The sequence below is a fragment of the Dromiciops gliroides genome, chromosome 3 (assembly GCF_019393635.1).
Source record: "Dromiciops gliroides isolate mDroGli1 chromosome 3, mDroGli1.pri, whole genome shotgun sequence".
NCBI lineage: Eukaryota > Metazoa > Chordata > Mammalia > Microbiotheria > Microbiotheriidae > Dromiciops > Dromiciops gliroides.
This window is the reverse complement of record NC_057863.1, coordinates 628,786,465-628,811,591: the sequence shown is the minus strand read 5'-3', so window position 1 is coordinate 628,811,591 and position 25,127 is coordinate 628,786,465. Positions and strand designations below refer to the sequence as shown.

The 25,127-nt window shown below is 42.8% G+C and overlaps 1 protein-coding gene across 13 annotated transcripts in view; it reads left to right on the top strand.

Moving 5' to 3' along the window:
• Window positions 1–25,127, top strand: part of CAMTA1 (calmodulin binding transcription activator 1) — a 1,311,517-nt gene that overhangs the window by 469,790 nt on the left and 816,600 nt on the right. The gene's annotated exons all lie outside the window — the stretch shown is intronic.

Genomic DNA, 25,127 nt, shown 5'->3' with positions numbered 1-25,127 from the left:
TTTCTAGACCATTTTACTACCTACCCCACCCCAACACTTAGTAGGCATTCAACATTCCTTTGGTGTTACTCCCACTCCATATTTGCTTTTGTTTCTCCGGGGGCCTGGCACCTAGAAGGTGTTTAATAAATGTCGACTGACTTGAGTTGTTGGGAATTAGCACGGGTGTCACGTGTTGCGGCTGCTATTCGAAAGCACCCTTCCATTCCGCCCGAGAAAAGAAGGGTGATTTATAGTGCCGCTGAGATATTGATTGACTCATCAAGCGATCTGCCTCAGCGGCCTGCTTTTGTTTACAGGGTGAAAACTGATGCCACAGATGTTTACTGTATAATAGGATTTGAAATCTGTGGGGGAAAGAAAAGTTTAAGCCGCCGGGCCAGGCGGGAACGGGAAGAGCGCTCTTCGCTTAAAGGAAGATTTGGTTCACTAAGTAACCTACCTCTCTCCCCCACCCCCCTGGCCTGACTGATAAATGCTAATAAGAAACACGGGTCTCCTTTAGATTTTGACCGACTCCCAGCTTTCATGTCTGTCTCCTTCCTTTTCTTCCCGGTGTTCTTTGATGTGACACCTTCCAAAGTGTTTTCATTAATGAGAGAACCTTCTATGAAAGGGAAAGCTAGAGTCTAATTAACTGATGCGTTATCCATCATTAGCGCCGATTGTGGAGCTTTTTGCTTATGGGCTGCCTTCTTTCCCCCTCTGATGCTTAGTGGGGGTAGCCCGGTCAATGCTTCTTAGCCTGGTAGGCACCTCAGAGGTCATTTAGCTCGACTTCCATCAGTTTACTAATCAGTCCACAAGCATTTATTAAGGGCCCTACTGTGCGTGCGTGCGTGTGCGTGTGCGTGTGTGTGTGTGTGTGTGTGTGTGCCGATCCTGTAATAGACGACAGAGATGAAATAGTCCCTGCCCTCAAGGAGTTTACCTTCTACAGGGGAGGGGGAAGACACAAATGATGAGGAACTGAGGCTAATGTCACAGATAAGTAAAGGCATGGTCAGGACTTGAACCCATGGCATCTGGCTTCCACTCATTCCAGGTTCCTCTACCTTAGCACAGAGGCCTATTTATTGCCTTGGATGCCACTTATACTCTCTAAGATGCCCCAGTTGGCCCTGGCCATTCCTTTGGTATCAAGCACCTCTCCAAGACTGCTACCCATTTTTTTCTCCTACCCCAGATTGTGAGGAAAACTCGATCCTAACTCTAAATTCATGCTATTAATGACTGCTTAGCTAATTCTGTCCCTAACACATGGGGAGAGCGACAATTCTGACCTAGACAACTGGCAGTATCTGGCAGTAACACAAGACAGAAAAGAATGATGGATTTGCTATCAGAGTTCTGGGTTTGAATACCAGCTCTGCCTCTTTTTATTTGATTTGGCGCGGAGTTGTTTAATCTGGCTTCTGTGTTCTCATTTGTAAAACGATGAGGTGTGTGTGTGTGTGTGTGTGTGTGTGTGTGTGTGTGTGTGTGTGTGTGATGTGACCTCTCGGGTCCCTTCTACCTCAAAATGCCTGATTCTAAAATGCTCTGAGTCAGTGAGCCTCTGGCCGGGCTTTGCATGATGTTTTCCTGCATGACAAAGGGCTTTCCTCAAGGTATTGAGGTAGGAAGGAGAACCCCCAGCTACTTTCATATTGAAGCTCCTTAACACAGATGGGGCACTTCAAGATAGAAAGCTTATAACATCCCATTGTTCCATTTCATTGACACATTCCGATCTCTGGTAAAAAACCCCAGGCTGGTCAATGCTACCGGTAGAAACTAACGCCAGGCCACAGAAACATTAAAGGGAGGTTTTGTCCAAGAGGCTCATTACCCTTCTCCGAAAAGTTTTCTCTCAGTGGCCTTGAGTTTGTGGTTTCCTGGACCCCAAGGCTCATTTGCGTCCCCGCTTTCCCCAGATTCCCCCTCTCCACTAGCTCTGATTTGATTCACCACGGATTAACATTTTCCATTATACGTTGTAATGTGTTTTTTTAAACCAAATCTCCCTTCACAGATTGCTGTCTTTATAATATAGGGATTATTTCTCAGTCACTTTAAAAGTCCTGCTTCATTAACTTGGTGACTGTTTGGTAATTTGCAAAGTCACTTTCACAAGTTTTAACGCTGCCCGGTTGAGAATCACAGTAATAAATGTATTAGATCTTAATAGTGTTATGATTCTGTCTGAAGTGAAAAAATTAGAATCAGTAATTAGCTCTGACCTCAAGATAAGCCAGCAAAGGGAAGAGATAGCTGATTTGTTATTCAGAGCACCTGCCTTTTAAAGAAACTTGGGGCAAAAGCTACCCAGCCCCACCCCACTTTTTTTTCCTATTGCTGATCTCATATCCGGGCAATAATACTAATAATGATTATGAAAACAATAAGTGATTACTTTGATTTCTCTATCACCTTTTCTTTAAAAAGGTCTTTTATATCTGGGATCTCATCCCGGTGCCTAAAGCTCCTTCACAAGTTCTATTAGTAAGTACTATTAATTATTATTACCGAGTAATAAGTACTATTGCTCCCATTGGATGGGTGGAAGAATGGAAGCTTTCTGGGATAATGACGTAGTCATGTGTATTGTCAGCGGGGCGATTGGATCAATGGCTCAGAGTTCCAGTCCCTCCCCCTCTCCCAGCTCCCTGTCTTGAACGCTTTCCCTCTTCACCTCTGTCTTCACTTCCTTGACTTTAAGACTTTTCTGTAGGAAGCTGTTCCTGGTGTTCCTTCCCCACCTCCACACAATGCTAGTCCTTTCCCTATGAGATTTGCTTTCATTTACACTTGTATATATCTTATATGGACAATTTTTTTTTATGTCGTCTTTTCCATTCAACTATAAGCTCCTTGAGGGCAGGGACATTTTTGGGGGAGAGTGGGGACTGGGGCAGCAAATACAGTCAGTAAAAGAGCAAATTATAGGCAATCTCTTCTTCCTCAGAAGACTCTGGGAAAAAAGTCAAGTGACCCCTAAAGGGTTTGACCAGAACAGCACCCCTAGAATCAGGGAAGTCATCACAAGTACAACCACTTGCAAAACCAGTTCTTGGGCAATTTCTTCTACAGAATCAGAGGGACAAGGAGATGGAACTTAGGTGGCAGTTCCTAGAGGCCTGAATCTACTCTGCCCTTCTGCGTGGGTCTGGGCAAACTGTCCTAACTTCACTCTCCTGTGCTTTCATCCATAAAATAGGAAGAGATGACCTCAGGGAAGGGCGGAAGAGAGGAGGCTGGCCAGGTGCAGACTGCGGGAAAAGATTGACAGAAAGAGTCTCTCTTATGTGGAATGGGTATCCTTTATACCCCTGTTGTCTTGGCCACAAAACAAGCTGACATTCCTGCTAGAAGGCCTTTAGACAGCAATTTGTGGTTTTCTAAGCTCTCTTGCTTCCTGAAAGTCGGCTTGATATAGCCATTAATGTGCTGGACTTGGAGTCTGATGACCTCAGTTGAATCTCTGCCTGGCCACTTACTATTTGTACAACCTTGGGCGAGTCATTTCACGTTCTCCAAGTATAAACCAAATGCAAAATGGGGCTGACTGCTTCCCAGCTTACCTCACAGGGTTGATGTGACGCTCAGATGAGGATGTAGATGGCAAATCACTTTAGAAACTGAAGAGCTACAGAAAAGTTAGGTAGGATAGTGATGACTTACAATGGTGACCATGATATCAATGATGATCATGAAGACAATCCTTTGTTCAAAGGGAATTTGGTCTGATGAGTTCAGCCAGTCACAAGCCCCCTCTAAATTCTTCTTCTGGACAAGGAAGCCCGGCTCCTCCGGGGGGGTGAGTTCTGCTGGTTGTGGATAGTTTAGTCATTTCAGTCATGTTTGACTCTTTGTGACTCCATTTGGGGTTTTCTTGGCAACGATACTGGAGTGGTTTACTATTTTCTTCTCTAGCTCATTTTACAGATGAGGAAACTGAGGCAAACAGGGTGAAGTGACTTGCCCAGGGTCACACAGCTAGGAAGTGTCTCAGGCCAGATTTGAACTCAGAAAGACAAATCTTCCTGTCTCCAGGCCCAGTGCTCTAACAACTGTACCACCTAGCTGCCCTAGCTGGTTGGGGGAGATTGGTTCAAACATGAAGGTCCAAGGCTAGATTCGGGGAAAAAACTGCTTCACCAAGAGGGTTATGAGACTTCAGAAAAGGCTTCTGATAAAGGGAGAATGGTTTGGCCCCTTACAAACAAGTTCCCATCAGGGGACAGATGAGACAAAAAGATTGCTCAAAGTCCCTTTAATCTTAGAATTCAGGGAATTCTAATTCTAAGGAGGGCATGCTAAATAACCATCTTCTTGTACACATAGTTTTCTTTCTTAACTCTGTAAATTCCCTCACTTCCTTCCACAGCCTAGCTCAGACGCCATCTCTTACAAAGGCCTCTCTCTCTTCCTAAGTTGTCTTACCTTTTTGATATGACCTGATATTATTTTGTATAAAATTTGGTCTTATATGTTCCTATGCCCTGAATGGAAGCTCCTTGAGGAGAGCAGGGACTGTTAAGTGACTTGCCCAGGGTCACACAGCTAGTAAGTGTCAAGTGTCTGAGGGCAGATTTGAACTCAGGTCCTCCTGAATCCAGGGCCGGTGCTCTATCCATTGGGCCACCTAGCTACCCCGACTGTTTTATTTTTAAAATGTGTCTCTCCAGCATTGATCACAGTGCCTTGTGGAGCTGAATTTCTTGAATCAAATAGCTTAGTTTGATGTATAGTTTACAGAATATTTTCACATATGTTTTCTCATACTGATCTTTATAATGACCCTGAGAGGGAGGCAAGGTGGCCCTTGTTTTTTCCATATTACAGAGAAGTCTTCACTTGCCCAGAGTCACCCAGATAGTAAATGGAGGAGCCAAGACTTGAACCTGGATGGCCTCAGACAGAGACATAACTAGTGACTTTTACATTTGTGGCAAGTGGCATGAATCCTGCCTGTTGGACCCACTGTAGCAAGGGAGGTAGAAAGGAGGAAGATAGAAGGGAAAAAGGAGGGAGGGAGATAAGAAGAAAGGGCAATAGAAAGGAAGGGAAATAGAGGAGAGCGAGATAGTAGGGAAGGAGATAAAAGGGGAAGGGAATAAGCATTTCTAGAGTGCCTACTGTGTGTCAGACACTGTGGACAACTATTCTCTCATTTGAGCTGCACAATAGCCCTTTAAGGTAGATGTTGTGATTATCTTCACTTTATAGATGAAGAAACTGAGGCAAAGAGGAATTTGAACTCAGGTCTTTCTTACTTCAGGCCCAGTGCTCTAGCCACTGTGCCACCTAATTGCCTCAGTATAGTTGGGGAGAAGCTCTCCTGATACCCAGAGACAGAAACTTCTTCATCTGGTAACTTCTTATTTTAACTTCTTCTTCTTTTGCTAGACTCAATTGGCTCTGTGCTGTCAGTAGAGACTCAGTTGGTTCAACGGGGCCAGCATTGTAAATTTTATGACCCTGGGACAAAGGCCTAGTTGTTTCACTTTAGTTAAAGCTCTATCCTAAAAAAAAAAACAAACAAAAAACCCAAAAAACAAACTCTATCCGGATCTCTAATTCAGTGTTCTTTGCTCTGCCCCACTCTCAGCTCAACAGGCATTTATTAAGTGCTCACTAGCAATAAATACTGAGGTATTCAAAGACAGGCCCAAACCAAAAAAAAAAAAAATGGCCCTGCCATCAAGGACTGCATATTCTGTCTGATAATGATGGCAGTAATCATCATAGTTTACATTTATATAGCATGCCTAAAGTTACAAAAGGCTTTCATATAACATCATCTCATTTGGATCTTCCAAACAACTCCATGAAGGAGAGGTGGTGAGTATTATGAGCTCCATTTAAAAAATTTTGACTTGGAAGTTGAGGCTCAGAGAGGATATGCCTTGTTTAAGGTCATCTACCTACTGTGTGTGTGTGTATGGTATGTGGGTGGGTGGTATGTGTATATATGATGTGTGTGTATGTGTGTATGTGTATATATGATGTGTGTGATGTGTGTATATCTTATATGTGTACATTATATGCATGGTATGTATGTGTTATATGTATATATGGTGTGTATATATGTGGTATATGTTTGTGTGTATGTGGTGTGTATGTGTGTGTGTATGGTATGTGGGTGGGTGGTATGTGTATATATGACGTGTGTGATGTATGTATGTGTGTGTGTATATCTTATATGTGTACATTATATGCCTGGCATGTGTGTGTTATGTATATATATGGTGTGTATGTATGTGGTGTATGTTTGTGTGTATGTGGTGTGTATGTCTGTGTGTGTGTGTGTATGTATGTGGAGGGAGGGAGGGAGAGAAAAGCTGCAAGAACCGGAGCTTCAGGTGGCTTTATCACTTCTCCTTTACGCTGATCAAATTGGCGGGTGCATCTGAACTCCAAGCAACAGGCCCCCCTCCCCAAACTCCCCACAGATGTTTCCGGCCAGCATTTAGCAGCAGAATACATTGTGACATTTTGATAAGAGCTTCTCATTCGGAGTGTTCGCAGCATCCCCACATTTTGAATTTTTGAGTCTAAGCTGTTCTGAAAACCAGCTGTGAGCCGAAATCTGGTTTGTAAAATCTGCATACTGCGACAGTAGCAAAAAAACAACAACCCACCAACACAAACCCGAGTGAACTCAAAGGTCATTTCATAGACATTTGAAACAAGTTGGGCTGGATGTAGTGATATTGAATCTCAGTAGTTTATCAGACTCCTGCCACGGAGGGGGTGTTGTGATAGATTCCTAATGAATTTCTTGAACCCCTCTCTGCTCTGCTCTCAATTGGAATGCAAAAACCCTCCCAGAAACAAAACAAGACAAAAAACCAAACCCAAACAACCCAGGGCCTTTAATGGAAATATTTTATATTCATGAAAAAGACAGAGTTCCCACTACTTAGGAAACTTGATTTAATGGAAAATGGAATAAATCCACTCAGAGCAGCCTGACCTTCCATCACTTATTGAAGGGGGGCAAATTAAAAGTTGTATTAGAAACATTTTGGGATCTCCTTCCCTTTGTGAAATGCATGACCCTTAAGGTCCTAATAGAGTTTCACTTCATGTTTTTTTTCCCCCTTAAATTTTATTTTACCAGCAGGGAAAGAATACTTTGCAGCCTTCATTGGCTTCTAAAGGGAAGCTCCCTTGGATGCCATACTGTCCCTAACAATAGTGGCAGCAGCTCCCTTAGGAGTCTCACTGGAGGTGACTCCTCTAAAGAAACAATAGAAATTAAGGAAGGACAGTCTGAGTATGCAAGGAGAAAGGTCTGGGAGAAGAAATGTAATCCCTGGGGTGCCAGGAAAGAAGGGAAGGTGTGTGTAGGGGGGTTCTTGGGCTATGTTTACCAACCCCTCTGGCTGAGGGCTGGTGTAAGCATCACAAGACTGTAGATTCAAAGCTTAGAAGGTCTTTAGAAACCATTCTGTGTTCTAAGGGCCCTCCCAGCTCTGACATTCTGTGTTCTAAGGGACCTCTCAGCTCTGACCTTCTGTGTTCTAAGGACCCTCCTAGCTCTGATGTCCTGTTTTCTAAGGGCCCTCCCAGCTATGACCTTCTATGTTCTGAGGCCCCTCCCAGCTCTGACCTTTTGTGTTCTAAGGGCCCTCCCAGCTCTGACATTTTGTATTTTAAAGACCTCTCCAGCTCTGACTTTCTTTGTTCTTAGGGCTTTCTGAGTTCTGACATTCTGGGATTCTTTAAGGGTCAAAGTCTAGAAATAATTGGGACAAAATGTCAACGTAGGGACAAGGGGCCAGCCTTCTCCCCACCCACCTAGGCAGCCTAAAGGGTGCCTTTAATTCCTGACCATCCCGTACTCTGGCTGTTGAACCTGGATGGCTCACGCTGAAGTATTTTACTAAAAATCCCTTGTGTCAGGTGAATTTATCCCAGGCTTGAGCTAATTACTTCCCCCAGTTTGCATTTCCTCTCTGATTCAGGTCTTTTTCAGCTAGAGTGGGCGAGATGTACAAAGCTAAATGTTAATGCCCAGAAATACCACCTTGTGAGAGACTGAAGAGGCGTGAGAACATTGCCTCGGCAGAAAGGTCACTGGCTGGGGCCCAGGCTGGGCTGGGGCCTGGGGTAGCTGGAGGGGCCGCTGGGCTGGCTTGCATCATTAACACCGCTCTGTTCAGGTTGGAGAAAGGCAGCCAGCTCAGGGAAGTGGAATGGAAATTAACCTTTAGCAAGTAAATAAAACACTCACAAGTTTAGCGATCTTGGAAGACGCCAAACATCTCCATTGTCACCTTTGGCTAGTGCAGAATTTGGGGAGAGTTACTGGGCTGGAGCACATAGGTCCGGGGGCTCTGCCTTTATCTTTGCTATGGGTCCAGGCTATGGGTGGGAGACCTGGGGGAAGGAAGGGGCTCCAACTCTAAACCTCAGAAGGAATTAGTTCATCAGATTGGCTTCAAGCCACCAGGCAGAGACTTGGACCCTGAGGGAATGGGTGGGGTCCAAACTAGTGTGCATGGAGGCTGGAAGAGAGAGAGCAAGGGCACAAACTGGGGCTAATCTGGCCTGCCAGGGGCTAATATGGGGGCCCACCTCTGGTTCCAGAAGGGGATCATAGTATCATAGGTTTAGAGCTGTGAGGGACTCGATTTCCTCATTTGTAAAACAGGGGTTGAACAAGATGTTTTTTGAGTTCTTCCCTCTTTGAATCGATGTTTGAATGATCCTGCAGGTCAAGAGATCTGGACTAAAACCCTAGATCAGGCACTTACTGGTTATAGAGAAGAGGGCAAGGTACCCACATACCCAAAGCCTCAGTTTCCTCACTTATAAAATGGGAATAATGATTCTTGTAGTATATGCCTCACAGTGGAGCTGTGGAGAAAACACTTCAGACCTTAGAGGATGAGAGACATGGCTCTCAAACTGTTTGGGCTCAGGCCCCCTTTATGCTATTGACTATTGGGTGCTCCCATCCCCCCATCTTTTGTTCATATCTATTACATCTATGGATATTTACCTTATTGGAAATTAAAAAACAAAATTTAAAAATATTCATCCTTTCATTGAAAAATAATAATAAACCCATTGTATGGTAACATAAATGACACGTTTTATGAAAAATAGTGATATTTTCCAAAACAAAAAAAAATGAGTGAGAAGTGGCATTGTTTTACATCTTCTTGCTTATCTTCTTAATGTCTGGCTTGATAGAAGACAGTTGGATTCTCATATCTGCTTCTGCATTGGTTGAAGTCTATGAAGAAAATCTGGCCTCACACTTATGAAAAGGAGATTGGAAAAAGAAGGAGCTAGATGGCACTGTGTCCAGAGTCAGGAAGATCTGAGTTCAAATCCTGCCTCAGATATTTACTATCTGTGTGATCATGGGCAAGTCACTTAACCTCTATCTACCTTAGTTTTCTCAACTGTAAAATGGGGCTAATAATAGCACCTACCTCTCAGGGTTCCTTCTTTCTTTCCTCCCTTCCTTCCCCTCTCTACTTTATTCCTTCCATGCTATTTAATAAATAGCCCTACTATGTGCCAGACTCTGGGGAAACACAGAGAAACATGAAGCAGCCCCTTGCCTTCAAGGGGCTTAAATTGTACTAGGGTAGAGGGGAGGAGAAACAACATGTACCAGAAAATTTAATGCAATATGTATGCAAATGGGGGATGTCACTAGGGTATGGGAGAGTGAGGCAGGATATGCTTCTGGTATCAGTGAGATATTATTCATAAAGTACTTTGCAAATCTTAAGGAACTATATAAGTGCTAGCTTTGTTTTGTTTCATTTTCCCCCCTGGGAAGAGAGGTGATTGAGCTGACATTTGAAGGAATCTCAACCTGGTAATGATGGGGGATGGAGAACCATCTAGTTTGGCTATTGTAGGTTCTTGGTATTTGAAACTAAATAGAGACTTATCCACCCTCTGAGCTGATGCCTCCTTTCATTGGGTCAATTTGACCTTCAATATAGTAGCCAAGAGGTTCAAATATGTATTGAACTTTCCAGTAATTGATCTCAGAGTTTTGGCAATGAATGCTGCATCAGAGCTGGTAGGATCTGCCCAGCCCCAGCTGGTCCCATTACCAGCTATTTGGAAAGTTGGGGCAGGCATATTAGGTTGGGTTGTAGAAGGACTTTGCCAGTATGGGGTAGGGAATTAGTTGAATTTATGATCGTTTTGCCAGAGGCCTTTTGCCAGATATTTTTGTCTGATCTGAGCATCTGACCAAAGGTGCCAAGGCTTTGATGGGCACCCGGCTTGGTGCCAGTAGAGCCTGTGTTTGAGCTGCCATCCCCCATCCTGCCTGGTGCTTTATTAATTTGAAAGCTCTGGAGCTTTTACTGCCCCTGCTCACTCTGGCCCCAGCAACTAGAGAGTTGGATTCCATGTCAGCTCCCAGAACTGGCCACCCATCCCTGTCTTCCTCCCTCCCTGGTGCCCCTGTGTTCTGTTTTTGGCCCCTTGTCTCCAGCATGGAACCTGAACTCAGATTTTCACCTTCGAGGACCAGAGAGAAAAACCACTTGGTTCTCGATCCATTATTTTTCTGCCGATGGCCAGTACAGAGAGAAGGATGTCTACCAGTTTGGGTGCCATCATTATGTCAGCATCTTGAATATCCACTCTGAATGGTCAGGGTTGCAGAAAAGATGCCAATTTGCATTGTTGGAGGGAATTTCCTCACCTGGGAGTTCTATATGCTAGTCTTATCCCTAGGCTCTGTCCCCCGTATCTAGCATCTCCCTGACCTGACCTGTGATCTCAGAGATACCATTAGATTGGGGGCTTCTTGAGGGCAGGCAATGTCTTTTGTATCACCAGTGCTTAGCACAGTTCCTGGCACATAGTCAGCACTTAATAAATGCTTATTCCATTACTGACTGGAGTAGGGAACTTCAGATAAGAAAAGTCCCTCTACCAATGCAGGTGTGCACTTGATTCACACCTTGCGGTCTTAGAGGGTTATTTGGGGATGCTGATGCAGCAATGGAGGGCAGTGAGGGTTTAAGTGACTTTTTCAGGGTCACACAGTTTGTGTCAGAGGCACATAGTACAGAGAAGGTACCTAATCACTGTTTATAGAACTGATTTGAGTTGAATAGCCTCCGAAGTCAGGAGCTTTTATTAAATACCTACTGTGTGCCAGGCACTGCTACAGGGAACACCCAGTGTCAGGGGGAGACAACAAAAAATTTTACGATGTAGGTGAAAGGAGGGAACTCATTCTTTGATCCCAGAAAGAGACCTTTATTAGAAGGGTAAACTCAGGAAGACTCAGTTTATCTTGGTGAGAGAATGGACTGCCTTGCTCCCCTTTAAATGGCTTGTCTCCCCAGAAGCCTCCTCCCAGTCCCAGTTCCAGGAGCAATAGCTGGAGATGACAGCTGGCTTGTGTTCTGCCAGGAGGGCATCTAGTTCTACCCCAGGCTTCCTAGTTGTGGAGTGTGTCCTGGAGCCCCCAGGGCGAGGCAGCGTCACAGCTGGCAGCGTCTCCAAGATTCCATTCGTCTCCTTGAGCGCTCATAGGTTCTCCCTTCTGTGATTCCCTGCGGTCCCAGAACCACCAAGTGTTTAATGATCTCCTTCCGCCCCAGCAGTTTTAGGTCCCGGGAGCTAAAATTAGCTTCCCATTCATCCCCAGTCAGGGGAGAGGACGGGGACAGCCCTGCTCATCCGTCACCAGGGCACGTCTGGTGGCACCCCAATCATGGATGGAACTGCAGAGCTGTCTTGTTGAGCCCCAGGGGACGCGGCTTTCCGCGTGTGTGGTTCTGAATTGTTAGTAGACAATGATGGTGCTGAGAGTAACCCTAGCCCTCCTGTTATAAACCAGACTGATCTTTGTCCGGACTTACAAGAGGCAGAGAGGCGCATTGTGCAGTGGAATCCATGCTGGATGCAAGAGAGGTCTGAGTTCGAATGTAAGCTCTAATGCCGGTGGTCTGACCCTAGTCAATTATGAACACGGGGCTAGTTTGAGCATCAGAATGAGATAAGGTATTATTTAAGCTGCCTTCAAGTCTACTCTAACTTAACGGGTAGGTCTTAAGGATCTGTCTGAAGCTCAGAGAGATTCAGTGACTTACCCTGTGGGAATCACAGGCAAGATTTGAGCCCAAGGCTTCCTGACTTCAAGACTGACTCTCTATCTCCCTATGGCAGCACTGTATAATTGGGCATTGTTATTAACAGCCAGTTACCCTGCTTGTTTCAAGAAAGCTCATCCATTCGATTCAACAAACATTTGTTAAATGCAAAAGGTTACAGTTTTAATGGTCCATTATATTTTGTTCCTGGCTTCAATTAGTATTTATTAAACATCTACTAAGTGTGATGGAATGAATGATGAGTTTGGATTGAGTGCACCAGGTTTCAAATCCCATCTCTGTCACCTAGTTCCTATTCCACCTTGGACAAGTCCCTTGAGTTTTCTGGGGCTCAGTTTCCTCATCTGTAAAATGAAAGGGGATGGATTAAAATGTCTCTAATCAGCTATAAATCTATGATGAGATACCCAAAGAAAAAGCATCTTCCTGGAAGAATCTTTGGCCCATCAATGATCAGGTACAAAGATTAATAGAATGTAAACAAGGTCCTTGAGAGAAGAAACTATTTCTTTTTGTTAGTACAATCCCAATACCTAATACAATGCCTTGTGCTTTCTTTTTTCTTTGGTCTTTACCTATGATTTCCAGAGTTGGGGGACCCCTGGAATAGAAACTTCTATCAATGCAGATCAGAGACCTTTATTCTAACTTATCTAGGGCAATGAGAGGTTAAGAGACTTAACCATGTCCCATAGCTAGCAGAAAAAGTGTGGAACAGTGGATAGAGTCTAGGCCTTGGAACTAGAAAGCTCAGGGTTTGAATCCTAACTTAAGCAAGTTGCAAAACCTCTCTGGGCCTCAATTTCCTCATATGACAAAATTAGAGGGTCCCTTCTAGCTCTAAATCTCTGTTCCTTTGCTCCTTTATCAGAGACAAAACTCGAACCCAGTTCTCCCTGACTCTGAGATCAGTCCTCTAGCCATTGTGCCAAGCACATAGTAGGTGCTTAATTAAAGTCTGTTACATAGGTTTGGACGCCCTCCAAGTCTTTGCAGAAGAGCTCTTTGGTGCTGGGAAAACACCCATATTTTTCTTCTGCAGGAATTATTAGATTTGAAACTTCTTAAAAACAGCCACAGCTGCACCCGCTCGCTATACATAGTTCCCCGTCAACAAGGAAAATTTATGCCTTTAAAATAAAAAGAAACTCGATGTGAGTTTAGTCAGTGTGAGGAAGTGCTCACGAGAAAGGTTTGTTCTCCAAGTAAACAGCCACAATGGAATTGTAATCAAATTTCTTAATTATTTCCATAAATCTCTGCTACATAAAAATACACCAGGCCCTTTTTCAAACAGTCACTGTTTACAAGTGCCTTGTGTGGGGGAAGAGAAAACGGAGAAAGCCCTGGAATGACTGGGAGCCTACAACAAAGAAAGCCCAGAAAGACAGGATGGAGAACAGTTTCCCTTTGCCAGATTGGAAGGCACCAGGAACCTGGGCTGCTCATGGGCCTGGCTGATAATACTCAGGCCCAGGGAGCTCTCATTTCCAGCCAAATGGCACCAGCAGCCTTGATTTTGGGGGGAAACCAAGTTATCCCCACCTCGAGGGGTAGTGAGAAAGGGTTTTCTAATCTTCATGTCTGAGGCTTCCAACTTCTCAAAAGGAAAGAAGAAAAAGCCACCATTTCCCTGAACTTCTTTTGAGGGGCAGCAGCAAGCTAGCATAGGCCTGGAGGCTGGGAGGCTAAAGCCTGGAGTCTCAAGCAACACCGTTAGTGATTTCCTCAGCCCCCACTGCTTTGTCCCCAAACAACTTGTCATTATCTATCTATCTATCTATCTATCTATCTATCTATCTATCTATCTATCTATCTCTCTCTCTCTCTCTCTCTCTCTCTCTCTATCTATCTATCTATTTATCTATCTATCTACCTACCTATCTAGCTATCATCTATCTATAATACAAACATATACACACATATATCCATATATGTATGTGCACACACACACACACATATATATATATACATATATATTCTAAATTTATGAATGTGTATGCTATTTCTGCTGATGGGGTGTATACTCCTTTAAGGTTGGGACTGTTTTATTTTTTCCATGTATTTCCAAGTGCCTAGCACAGTGCCTGGCACATAGTAGGGGATTAACAAATGCTTGTTGATTGATTGTTTTGTGTCTGCAGAGGGTAGAGTTGGCTAGGGATCCTTTTTCCTCCATTCTCATTTCTAGAAAGGGGTGCAGCTGAATTCTTACACAGCTTTGCCTATATCCTCCCTGCATAGGTAGCTTAGAATGTGATCTTTTTTTTCCTTTTCTTTTTTTCCCCAGGGCAATGAGGGTTAAGTGACTTGCTCAGGGTCACACAGGTAGTGTCAAGTGACTGCGGTTGAATTTGAACTCAAGTCCGCCTGAATCCAGGGCCAGTGCTTTATCCACTGTGCCACCTAGCTGCTCTTGTGTGATCTTTTCTTTGGTCAACTGCCTTCTCATCTGTGGAGATTCAATGAGTTACACCTAGTTACAACAATTAGCTGGCTTTTAGTTAAGAGGCTACTTAATGGCCTTTTGGTCCCTGTTGTCTGATATGAACTTCAAGTAGAGTTTATGTCAGATGAAAAGATGTTAGTATAATCAAAAATTCTCAGAGCCCCCATTTAGGAAACTCCTAACATCTAGACAGAGGTTTGACTCTCTGTCCTGATTTAAATTTTGTGTACTTCCAGCTAATTCCTAACTTCAATATATTTGAGGCAAAGGTAAGAAAAACAAAAACAAAACAACAAAAACAACCCAAGCAGAGCACATTAAAGTGCCTGTTACTGGACATATATGAGAAGAGAACATTGGAGCAGAAATGGACCCTTTGGAATGTCTCAGTCATTGAAGAGGTAAAAAAAACCCAGGAGTTTGAATCTTCTGTTTGGAGATGCCTTCAGGGGTCCAAAGGCTCACCTTGATCTCTCCCTTCTTCATCACAGTTCAGATCTCTTTTCAATCTCTTCTTTTGCCTGTTGCCACTACACTGACAATTTTTTTTTCCAGTTTGACTCATAAAATCCACGTTAGAGCTTGGGATATTGTCTTTCCCACTTTTGCTGCTGCTCAGCTTATGTAGTCCTTACTTCTTCCCATGTTCTCCCAGACTATGAGGATGACTGTAAAAGCTTCTGGATTCAACTCATCTGCTTTCCAGTTCAGAGATCATGATAGTCCAAATCACTCTTAGGGCTTATTGGGAATGCTTGTTCCTCTGAACTGCAAATAATAGGATGCCAGCTAGCTCTCAAACTCTATTACATTTCTCCCTGGTGTTTGAGATTTTGCAGTTCCTTGCAAAATCAGCCGTACTACATTTGATACCCAGAATTATACAGTGTGATATGAAATTATATCAGCATTATCAGTTTGTTGACTGATTGACATTTAATAGAATAAAGATGATTAACCTAGTATCCCAGGCATATTTGCAGATATCTTTATCTCTATCTCAGATATTCTCAGATCTTTCTCTATAGAGAGAATATCTGAGATATCTATATATCTATCTTTATATATATAGAGAGATTATATAGATATATGTATGTATACACACAGTTCTCTGTATATATACACGCACTGTGCATATATGTATGTATATGTGTATAATATATACATACACACATATATTACACACACACTTGCACACAGAACATGCATTCTGTTTTGTTCCCATGCTCTCCTCCTCCATTCTACCTCAGATATATACAGATGATCAAACCAGTGATCTTGCCATCATGCACATGCCCTCCACTTCTGTGTTCAGAACCTCCAAAATTCCTTTATCTGATCATATCCATATTCCTTTATTTGATGTTACCTTTTATTGTTTCATCTTTCTCACTATCTTGTGCCCCTCTGCATCTGTTCTTCATCCTTACTAAGACCTTCAAATCTTCCATCCCTCTGACCTTTCCCAGGCTACCACTAAGCCCTGGCTATACTCGCCTCCATTCTCTATCTCTATCTCTTGGTAGGTTAGTTAAACTCCACACCATCATCTATACTTTCCCCTTTGCCTATCATCACTTATTTCGCTCCAAACCCAAACCTTGGATCACTCCTGTCATAAACACTCTTCACTTTTGTTCACATTCTGCTGAGCTGAGCTGAACTGGAGAAAATAGCGGAATAATGCTGATTGTATCACACACACATTTATGCTATGTAATTCAACTGGGCCCATCCTTTCTGAACCTCCTTAATTGGTTCCCTCTTCTACTCACCATACATGTCTATTCCATACCTTTTTATCTCTTTTCAAATTTCCCATAGGACCCTTTCTCCACCCTCTCAGATGAGGAATTGGCTTCATATTTCACTGAAATATGGGGCCATTTGAGAATTCCCTCTTTTCCCTTTCCCTGTCCCTCATGCTTAGACACCTCTGCTCCTCACCTCTGTTTCTTAGAATTCTTGGCTTCCTTTAAGACTCAGCTCATGTGACATCCCCTGCCTGAGCCTTTCCAAGTCCCTTCAGTTGCTGATGCCTTCCCCTTTAATGCTATCTTTCCTCTATTCAGGATTATACACACACACACACACACACACACACACACACATAGTTTCTCCCATTAGAATGTAAGCTCTCTGAGGTCAGGAACTTGTTTTTTTCTTCATATCCTCAGACCTTAGAATAGCACCTGGTACATAATAAGTATTTAATAAGTGCTTATTGTTTTGTTTGACTGTCTCTTTACAGTGGTAATACAATATTCCTTCCTTCCTTCCTTCCTTCCTTCCTTCCTTCCTTCCTTCCTTCCTTCCTTCCTTCCTTCCTTCCTTCCTTCCTTTTTTTTGTGGGGCAATGAGGGTTGAGTGACTTTCCCAGGGTCACACAGCTAGTAAGTGTCAAGTGTCTGAGGCCAGATTTGAAGTCAGGTCCTCCTGAATCTAGGGCGGGTGCTTTATCCACTGCACCACCTAGCTGCCCCCCTTCCTTCCTTTCTTGTTCCCTCCTTCTACAAGTATCTATTACTTGCCCAGCATCTCAGGCTCTCTCCTTGGTGCTAGGCATACAAAGACATCAATGATCATAAGCTTATAGATTTAGTTCTGGAAGATAACTTAGAATTAATTTCCTCCATCTTTCTTCTTATTCAAAATTCAGTGGTCTTTAAACCTCACAATTCCACGCTCCAGAACAACTCTGTGATTTAAGTGCTATTAGGTGCTCTCACAGGACAACTAGGTGGCACAGTGCCAAGCCTGGAGTCAGGAAGACCTGAGTTAAAATCCCACTTCAGACATTTACTGTGTAACCCTGAGCAAGTCACTTCAGACTGTTGGTCTCAGTTTCCTCACCTGTAAAATGAGCTGGAGAAGGAAATGGCAAACCATTCTAGTATCTTTGCCAAGAAAGCCCAAATAGGGTCATGACTGAACAATAACAAAGTGCTCTCACTCTCCACCCCAAGCTTACTCTCTGGTCTGCTTTACTTCCACATTGGTTGTTCCCCCTTTAGTCCTTTAGACTTTGTGTTTTGCCTTCTTATTTTGTAATACAAGCCCCTTGAGAATAGAGAATGTCTTATTTTCTTGTCTTCATATCCTCCAGTATTTAGCGCGGTGCCTAGCACATAGTAAACATTTAATAAATGTGCTATCTCTCATCTACCCATCATTTATTTATCATTCCCATTTTGCAGTAGAGGAAACTGAGACTTAGAGGTTAATCTCTCTAAAAGAGAAATGGAATCGCCCAGGGTCACATAGATAATAAGGTAGTAAGTGGCAGTAAGAAATTTGAACCCAGGTCCTCTGAATCCAAATCCAGCATTCATTCTCCATAAGGCTTCCTGTCCAACCATATACAATCATTTGAGTAATATTCATTCTTCATCCACTTTGTTTTTCTTGCATGGATGGCCATGTTGATTCCTTCTGAGTGATCGTGAAGCTCATTACAACATATTGGTTTCAGTAACCCATGCATCAGCTACATATCAATAAATGGTTGAGAAATATTATTTTTTTCCAAATGCATCATTAAAAACTCAGTGTTGGAATTTCTGTTTTAACATTTCCTGTGTTGCTGCAATTTGCTCAGCTCTTCGAGAAGGCTCTGATAGAGTATCTTGTTTGAACAGTTGGTCACACATTCGCATGATAACACAATTCCATTAAGATGTTCCTACATTCAGCAGAAAGGCACCCCGCCAAATGGGATATGTATTGTATTAAGCTATAATCAGAATTAAAATGTGGAATCCCGAGCTTTCTGAAATGTGGTTTCCTCTGCAACAGCCGAGTGAATGAGGTTGCATGCGGGGCAGCAGCCTGTGGGAGGCTGTAATGGGGAGGCTGAGGCAGTTTCCAAATGTGTCTATTTCGGCTGTGCATGGAGGCCACTGCTGTTTATCACGTTTGGCATTAGTGGAGGCGGGGATGCTGAACATGGGCAGGCTGGGACTGCCATATTCAGTGCTCCTTGACTGCAGTGGGATGGGGAGATTCCCCTTTAGAATTGGGTTCTTTGGGACCTTTAAAATGGGAAAGAACACATGGGAAATGTTCCAGATTTCACAGAATATCCCAAGATATTTGCAGGAATATTTCATCTGGGTGTGCTAACTATCAGCTTGCTTGGAGAGCCCTCAGTGCTATTGGGGCCACCCCTGTTTCTAGATTTAGCCAGATGACTCTATCAATGACCTGTAGATTATGCACATTCTATGAAGGGTTTCTGCTCTAGTTCATAAGATTAGGGATATCAAAGTGGAATGAGCCTTAGTGGTCATCCAGTCCCTCCTTCTCATTTTATTTTATTTTATTCACTTTTGAAATAAAAAATTATTAAATTAATTTATATATATAATCTCATATATAATCTTAGTGTCATTTTAAGCTATTAATGTTTGTATTCAGTCATTTTAGTCATGTCTGATTCTTCATGACCCCATTTGGGGTTTTCTTGCCAAAGACACTGGAGTGGTTTGCCATTTCCTTCTCCAGTTCACTTTACAGATGATAAAATTGAAGCAAACAGTTAAGTGACTTGTCCAGGATCACATAGCTAGTAAGTGTCTGAGGCCAGATTTGAATACAGGAAGATGAGTCATCCTGACTCTAGGTCAGGCACTCTATTCATACACCATCTAGTTCCCCATTAAAAAGATTAGAACCTACTTCTTAGCTGACTTACAGTTCTCACTGGAACTCACAGTTCCAATACTAGGTTCAAAATCAATTCCAGTGGTTTACTAGTGCCATAGCTTGCTTTGTATAAATTTGTTTGCATGTTGTCTTCCCCATTAGGTTGTAATCTTCTTGAGGGCAGAGGCTGTCTTTTGCTTCTTTTTGTATCTCCAGCCCTTAACACAGTGCCTGACAAATAGTAGGCACTTAATTAATGTTTGTTGATTGATCTGTGACATTGGACAACTTATCTCTGCCATGAACTCGGTTTCTACTTTTCCAGCCCCTATTTTTACAGATGAGGAATTACAAAGCCCAGAGGTAGTTCAGCAGATAGAGTGCTAGACTAGGAGTCATGAGGTTGAGTTCAAATGCTTATTCCAATGCCAAATAGCTAGCTGTGTGATCCTGGTCAAGTCACTTAATCTCTGCCTCAGGTGATTCTCTTAAGGTGATATAAATAGTAAGTAGCAAGCACTGCTAGGTTTCAAAGCCTTTAACTTCATTCACCTCAGTACTTTTTCTACTGCACCAAGTTGGAGCCAGGTGGATCCTGGATTTGAATGCCACATTAGCAGTTTGGATTTTATTTATTTTAGAGGAAATAGGGAGCTATTCTCCTCCTCATAGCCCTGGGTGGTATATAATGGAAGAAAAGGTATTACCCCATTTTAGAAAGGAGGACACTGAGGCTCATGCAAGTAAAGGGGCTTGCCCAGGATCACATGACTAGTAAGTGGTAGTGTTGGGATAGCATCTATATCTTTTGAGACAAGTTTGATGGTCTTCCTTTTATACTACACAACCTCCTTGAAGCATCTGTCCTTAGATATTGGAAGAGAAATTACTTGAAGGGAAAACGAGAACTCCTGCATGCATTAGATGAGCTATGATCATAACCAGAGGCAACATTAGAAGGTTGTTGAGGTAAACCCCATCAATTTTATGAATGAAGAAACTGAGGGACCAAGAAGTTAAGTGACTTATCTGAAGAAGGTCTTCCTGATTTCAATAAACAACAACAACAACAACAAAAACCATTTATTAAGCATTTACTATGTGTCAAGGGCTAAGCCAAAAGAAAGTTGAGGCAGTCCCTGCTTATATATTATTTGGGAAAGGCAACTTATAAAAGAAATTTCAAGTTTGGGGTGGATGAAAGGGGCAAGGGGTTATGAGGGTGAAACAGTTCTGAGGTCAACAAGGCTCAAGGGTTCTTGCATTTCTATTGGACAGATGACAGTGCTGGGGGGGTTTTGCAAGGCATAGAGGCAAGGAGTATGGTAAGGGTTGCTGGTCCTCCATCTTATCAGAAAGAATATAGTTGTTAACTCCCATCTCTCATCTTAAGCCCTCTGAGTAGTTAAGCAGTCTGGGCTCAGGGGAAAGGAAAAGTGGAGAAGCTGTCCTTGGTGCTGAAGAGCCTTTCTGCCCCATGGAATCTCACATAGGTTCTGGAATGGTTTGGCATTGGGGAAAGAGGTAAGGCAGAAAGCAAAGAGAGAGGAAGGCCACCCCTCTCCACCATCTTTAAGATTTGCTGTAGTTCTGCTGGGTGTTTCTCAGCCAACTTCATGCCCCTTTGGTAACTGACCATCTGCCTGGATTTCTGAGCCATCCTTCTGCCTTGCCTTTAGGCATTCATGCCCCAGTTCTGTTTTATGTATCCCCTTGCTTCTGGATCTATACTTCTTCCTGGTCACTAATGTTCTGGATCTCACCAGGATCTGAGCTAAGACATGGAGAAGGGGTGGGTGGGCTGACAAGCACAATCTTGGTTGAGCCCAGCATTATCCTGAGCTGAGCTAGTCTAGTATGGCTGGGCAAGAGCAATGTTTCCCCCACTTAGGGCTCATTTGTATGGTGGGCCGAACCCCTCCTGAGCTCGGATCGGTCCGGATTTATGTTTACGGTGACGATTAATCAGCAATCAAATGCGGGTTCAATGGTAAATCAGCATTTTTAATTAGGTTGATAGATCCTGTAAAATATTTTTGACTGTGTGTTGGGCCGGGGAAGGGAGGAAGTGAATTTTAATGATGTCTAACTCGATCCTTCTCCTCCCCCAGCCAGCTGATTAACACCAGTCTCATTTTCGGCAGCTTTTTGCTTTGCTAATCAGGATAGTCCGACTGGAGCGCTTTCCATTTGCATCCCGACACGATTCCTGCCCAGCCTGGAGCAGGGAGTGTTTTATTACAAGACGCTTTGGCTTTGGGGCTTTGTTGCTAGAGGAGAAGTAGGTTCTGCTGTGATCTACTAGGGATCAGCAGGAGGGGGGTGAACCTGGGCAATCTGGGCAGCTTTCAATCATGCAGTAACCCCAGCTAGGACTCCTTCCCATCCCATTCTCCCCTCCACAATGTAGCCAGAGTGACCACAGGATCAAAAGATTGGGAGTATATGACACATGATCTAGATGTATTTGTTGTCAGTGGATCTAGAGTCATATGCCAAATGGGCCATTTACTATATGTGTGACCTAGGGCAAGTCACTTCATTTCTAATTTTTCAGTTTCCTAACCTGTAAAATGGTTTTGTGTGTGTGTGTGTGTGTGTGTGTGTGTGTGTGTGTGAGAGAGAGAGAGAGAGAGAGAGAGAGAGAGAGACATAGAGACAGAGAGACAGATACAGAGACAGAGAGAGAGACACAGAAAGAGACAGAGAGACACAGAGACACAGAAAGAGACAGAGAGAGTTAAACTAGCTGTATCTGTTTACCTGCTCCATCTCACTTCCCCTCCAAGTCTAGATCAATGACCCTGCTCTTGTGAATGGGAAACATTATCTGCGGGAAAACTTAACCTTATTCGGTATAATTTTAATTTTAGCCTCTTGTTTTCTGTTCTGTCTAGAACTCTGTTGGATTAAATGTCTCCCTCCCTTTCCTGACAGCTGCTGCTTTTCAGGGGCTGCTGGGGTGGTATACGGAACAGGTTGCTCCTTAGGGGTACTGGCTGGGAGTCGGATGGCGGCACCCCAGCAGGCCCTGATTTCCCCTCTTTCCAGCAGCCTGGCAGTAGGTGTCCTCATTGACAGGAATAAAAACAAAACAAACCATTTCCAAGGAGTTAGAATTTGCTTGAGGGAAAGTGTTTTCTGGATGTTGAAGTTGATAGGCTAAGGAGGATTCCAATGACTTTTCAGAAATTACAGTTTCCCATTGCAAGAAGATTCCATCCTGCCCACCAGACGCCATGTTAGGCATTGAGGGTGAATATGAAAGTAAGTAGTATAGAATGTTCCCCTTCAAGGAGCTTACAATCAAAAAAGTGAGTGAAAATATATGAAATTCTGGGTAGTATACAATCACTGTGCTTGAAAGGGTTCCAACAAAGAGCTTTAACTGGGCAGAGGAGGGAAGGCTTTTGGAGGAGGTGGTGTTTGAGCTGAGCCTAGAAGGAGGATATTCAACTTCAGGTGGACAAGATGGGATAGGAAAAGGTATTTTAGGAAGGGGGATTGGCATAGGCAAAGGTGTGGGATTAGAAGAGGGCAAGGCCTCTTGGGGAAATAACAGGCAGATCAGATGAGTTGGAGCCTAGGAGAGAGGGGGAAGTTATCTTGAGAGACAGTGTGGTACAATGGAAAGAATACTGGACTGGAAGTCAGAAGACTTGGATCTACATCCTGGCTCTTTCGCTTATTACCTGTATGACCCTGGGAGTGCCTCTGGTACCTTCTATGTGAAATGAGGGTTTTGGATTAGGTCCTTTCCCACTCAAAATTTGTGATCCCATGAATCTATGAGATCAGACTGGAAAAATATTTTGGGACTAGACTGTGGGCCTTGAATATCAGGATAAGGAATTTGAGTTGGCTAGGTAGCTTTATATTGCCCTATTGCCTTAATTCTTCCATAGTCAAGGGAGCATGTCTTTTGGTCATTCCTCATATTCAATGGTATCTCTTTTTAGTTCTCCATATTGTTCTTTCACCACAACATTGTACAACTTAGGAGATGTCTTGTGAAAATGACAAGAACTTTCAAGTTGGATGTTTGATTGTTTGAGGGTTGATTGTTTGTAGCTGTTGGTCACATCTATGTACAGTATCTATGTGTATGTATTCTTGGACATCATAGAACACAGTAACTTCCTTCCACCATCTGTCCTTTTCCAAAATAACTGCTTTCTAGAGTAGTTCTCATGGGCCATGCTTTTGGGAAGGATCACTGATGGGGAAAGGAAGAGAAGTCAGGGGGAATGTTAATGACCTGACCAAGATCCACATACTTGGTGCTAGGATCCCCTTTGGTCCTATTGGAATATACCGCCACCCTCTCAGGGTGGGGAGTGGGGCTGGCTAGCTCACTAATGGAAAGTAACTGGAAATATCTCCCTGGATAGTAGTGCACTCTCATGGTAGAAACTCAACAAACATTTATTACAGACCTACTATGTGCTCTCTCCATTCACATTGGTTCTTAGTGCCACTTACCACATGAAACCTTTCCTGATTCCTCCCCCTTACCCTTTGTTAGTATTCTCTCACCTGATATTATTATCATTACTACTGTATTATTTTTGTATTACTATGAATATTATTTGTATTTACCCATCTATATATTGCATTCTCCTGATAGAGTATAAGCTGCCTCAAGGTAGGAACTGTTTTTGTCTTTGTATTTGGAACAGCATTTGACACATAATAAGTACTTAATATATCTTTACTGAATTTATTAGAATGGGCCAGACTTCACTTTCATATTAGTTCAATGCTTCATGTGTTCCTTGTTTTTGCCAATGGGTGTCCTTGGTAGTTGTTATAACACAGAATGAATCAATAAGCAGCTATCTATTAAATCTATTTTGTATACCAGGCACTGGGGATACAAATGTGAAATATTCTCTTTCCTCCAGGATCTTCATACTTCAGTTGGATTCAACAAAAGTTTTTTTTTTAATACCATAACTCAGTAGTTCAGTCCAATATAAACATTTAAGTATCAACTTACTTTGGCTGGTAATCTTTTGTAGTCAGAAATGAATGAAGACAACCTTGCAAATAAGCATCAAATTTACCAGCCCATATAATTTATGATTCTTTTACCTGCCTGAATTCTTTTTGTAAGGTACAAAAACAGTGATATGAAATAAACATAATCTTCATTCTTAACTACTGATCTCTCATTTAAAAAATCACTATGGGTAAAGGGCTATTGATAAGATAATGTTTTACAGATTATTTTCATTTAAAATTCATTAGTATGGGTCTAGCTTGTTCTTTTTTACTTGGTTTATGTTAAACACATTGATGTGATTTTATGACGTCATTTTTCTTGATCCTTTCTTCCTTCCCATACTCTTTACTTCCCCTTCCCTTCCTTATGCTTTCCCTTGTTCCTCTTCACTCCCTCATGATCCTCTCCTCTATCTTCCATCTCCTCTTCTCCCCTCCCCTCCTCTCCTCTCTTTTCCATCTTCTCTCCTTTCTTCTTTTCTCTTCTTTTCTGTCCTCTCTTCTTTCTCTCCTCTTCTTCTCCTTTTTATTCCATTATAGGAAATATTCCAGCAATGAATGAGGAGGCTCCCCAAATCTCTAACAAGAGGATAGTATCTTTTGTTGTTTTGACTGACACCTAGCAGCATTGTTTACCATCTTAGATGCAAAAGAATGTTTGACAGATGATGGGGGTGGTTCCAAAGTCACCACTGAATTCTCTAATGCTGGAGATGGAAGCTTATTATTATTTTATCTTCTGCACAAAGACGCCATCCAAATTGTTCCTAATTTGCTAAGTGGTGGGTATGGGGATCCTGCCACAGTATTATCAATAATTGTGTGTCTACAAGAACCATTATTTAGTTACTTTACAATCATCCTTTTCTTTGGCAGAGGCTCCCAGGGTGGTACCATTGCCCTTAGCAGCCCCTGACAAGCAGCCTCGACAA